General features: G+C 45.3%; 1 long non-coding RNA gene across 1 annotated transcript in view; it reads left to right on the top strand.

Moving 5' to 3' along the window:
* LOC139024498 (uncharacterized) overlaps window positions 1-1,009 on the top strand; it is a 4,905-nt gene extending 3,896 nt beyond the window's left edge. Inside the window, exon 3 of the long non-coding RNA XR_011475822.1 lies at window positions 890-1,009. This is a non-coding gene — a long non-coding RNA (uncharacterized lncRNA). The remainder of the gene's footprint in view (window positions 1-889) is intronic.
* The last annotated feature ends 1,970 nt before the right edge of the window (window positions 1,010-2,979 follow it).

Genomic DNA, 2,979 nt, shown 5'->3' with positions numbered 1-2,979 from the left:
ATTCCTCTTTCTTGTCCTCCTGCTCATCTCTCTCTCTTTCTTCATCCTCTCTCATCCTTCTCTTCTCGCTCCTCCTTCTCATCCTTCTCTTCTCGTCCTCCTCTCATCTCTCTCTCTTCTCATCCTCCTCTCATCCTTCTCTTCTCGTACTCCTCTCATCTCTCTTTCTCGTCCTCCTCTATCTCTTCTCTTCTCATCCTCCTCTCATCCTTCTCTTCCTCGTCCCTCCTCTCATCCTTCTCTCTCGTCACTCATCTCTCTCTTCTCGTTCCTCCTTCCATCTTCTCTTCTCGTACTCCTCTCATCTCTCTCTCTTCTCATCCTCCTCTCATCCTTCTCTTCTCGTCTCCTCTTCATCTCTCTATTCTCGTCCTCCTCTCATCCTCCTCTCATCCTTCTCTTCTCGTCCTCCTCTCATCTCTCTCTTCTCGTCCCTCCTCTCATTCTCTCTTCTCATCCTCCTCTCATCCTTCTCTCTCGTCGTACTCCTCTCATCTCTCTCTTCTCGTCCTCATCTCTCTCTTCTCGTCCTTCTCTTCATCCTCCTCTCATCTCTTTCTTCTCGTCTCCTCTCATCTCTCTCTCTCTCATCCTCTCTCATCTCTCTTCTTCATCCTCCTCTCATCTCTCTCTTTCATCCTCCTCTCATCTCTCTCTTCTCGATCCTCCTTCTATCTCTCTCTTTTCGTCCTCCTCTTCATCTCTCTCTCTTCTCATCCTCCTCTCATCTCTCTTCTTCTCATCCTCCTCTTCATCTCTCTCTTTCTCGTCCTCCTCTCATCTCTCTCTCTTCTCGTCCTCATCTCTCTCTCTTCTCATCCTCCTCTTCATCTCTCTCTTCTTCACGTCCTCCTCTCATCCTTCTCTTCTCGTCCTCCTCTGTGTGCAGGTCAAACTGTGTGAATATCCTGGTGACCACCACCCAGCTCATACCTGCCCTGGCTAAAGTCCTGCTGTACGGACTGGGATAGTGTTTCCTATTGACAATATTATATGCTACCAAAAATAGGTAAATAAGTTATCCTCTCTGTTTTCAATGTCTACCTGTATGTTTGTCTCTCTATTGCCCTGTTTGTATTGACCTGTTCGTCTATTCTATCTGGTCTGAACATAACGTGAAGCTGGTTCCTTTACTCTGGACACACCCTGTAGCATGTGATGCTGATTTAGCTTGTTAGATGCCATTTGTCCAGTGTTTTGGGTGGGTGGGGGGGGGGAAACGAAACACTTTAATGCGTCTCACATTGTCTTTATCTGCAGAGTTGATCGTATCAAATCCCCTGGCTGGGACTCTACTGTTTACACTGAGTCGTATTATGGTGAAGCATCATGTGTTTTAAAAGGGAGCCTCAAGGCAGTTACGCTCAAACACAGTGTTGTTTCTACATACTTCAGTACCCGTATACGATTCTCCATTGCTCTGTTTGGGTGTGTAGGGCCCTGTTCCCTAAATAGTACTCTACTTTTGACCATAGCCCCTATGGGGTAGTGCACAATATAGGGGATATAGTGCCATTTGGGAATTATCTGTGGTCTTCCTGTGGCTGTGTGTTGATATAAGGTCCCATGTGTTAAACCCAGGGATGGACCTTGAAGATCTTGGGGCCTTGTCCAGCCCGGGCTGGTAGACCACGATTCAGGTCCAAAATCTGTGCCGTCCGATGTCTAAAAAAATGACACAATTGAACCGGTCTGGCGGGTTGGTTTGGCACGGTGTCTACTAGCGCAGTGTGGAAAAGTAACTAGCCGGGCTTCATTTATATCTGTTAGCCCAACCTGTCTGTCTGACTCACTGACTGTCTGTCTCTATAAGGAAGGAGAGCTGTTTTAAGAGGGTAATTCAGAGGTTCAACCTGTCTGTCTGTCTCTCTAACCTGTGTCTGTRTCTCTAACCTGTCTATCTGTCACTCTAACCTGTGTCTGTCTCTCTAACCTGTCTATCTGTCTCTAACCTGTGTGTCTGTCTGCAGGGAAGGAGAGCTGTTTTGAGAGAGTAATTCAGAGGTTCAACCTGTCTGTCTGTCTCTCTAACCTGTCTATCTGTCTCTAACCTGTGTGTCTGTCTGCAGGGAAGGAGAGCTGTTTTGAGAGAGTAATTCAGAGGTTCGGGAGGAAAGTTGTTTACGTTGTCGTGGGAGACGGAGTGGAAGAGGAGCAAGGCTCAAAAAAGGTAAGAGAGGGAGAGCGTAGAAATATAAAGTATAGAATAGATACAGTATGCATCGGTATTAGGGTCAACCCCATTTTAAACTCATCAATTCATGAATTGAATTGAAATTCCATGCGTTTGAATCCTTCATTGAGTCTTAGGGAGGCCATGAATGTATTTAGAAAACACTTAAAGTACCCTGGACATACATCCCATTCTTTCTCACTGAAGGAGCAGGAACTTAACACCACCTTTTACTTTACTTTCACCCATTTGTCATCTTACTTGGCTGTTGAACAACAGGAGAAATCAGCTCCACTCCTCCATCCCTCATTCTCAGGTTCACAGAGAGAGAGAGAGAGAGCAGGGGAAGATAGATATAGGGAGAGAGAGAAAGAGCAGGGGAAAAGAGATAGATGGAGAGAGAAAGTAGAGGGAGAGAAATAGAGAGCGTGTAAGGGTGAGAACAATATTCTTTACCCGTGGCCCTAAGCAGCGTAACGCTAGACAGATCCTTTCAGGTTTACAGGAGAGCGGAAATAGAACGTGCATTCACGCGGCTTAAATCTTTGTTGATGAGATTAGGATATTTACTGCAATGACAAACCTGTTAGAGAGAACAAGAAAGGCTGCTGGGTAAAAAGCTTTTGATGCACTTCACAACGCAGCTAAATCACAATACTCAATCATGAGGCATCAAAGCCAAAGGAACTGAAAAATATTAAGAAATGCCTTTGATGGAAGGAAAGTAGTGTAGAAACCTACCAAAAAACAATTAGGCAACAACAAATTCAATCCCTTTTAGACAACTTCCTGGACAAAACGTTCCA

This window comes from Salvelinus sp. IW2-2015, unplaced genomic scaffold (assembly GCF_002910315.2).
Source record: "Salvelinus sp. IW2-2015 unplaced genomic scaffold, ASM291031v2 Un_scaffold1584, whole genome shotgun sequence".
In the NCBI taxonomy this organism is placed as follows: Eukaryota; Metazoa; Chordata; class Actinopteri; order Salmoniformes; family Salmonidae; genus Salvelinus; species Salvelinus sp. IW2-2015.
This window is presented reverse-complemented; position numbering and strand designations above follow the sequence as displayed.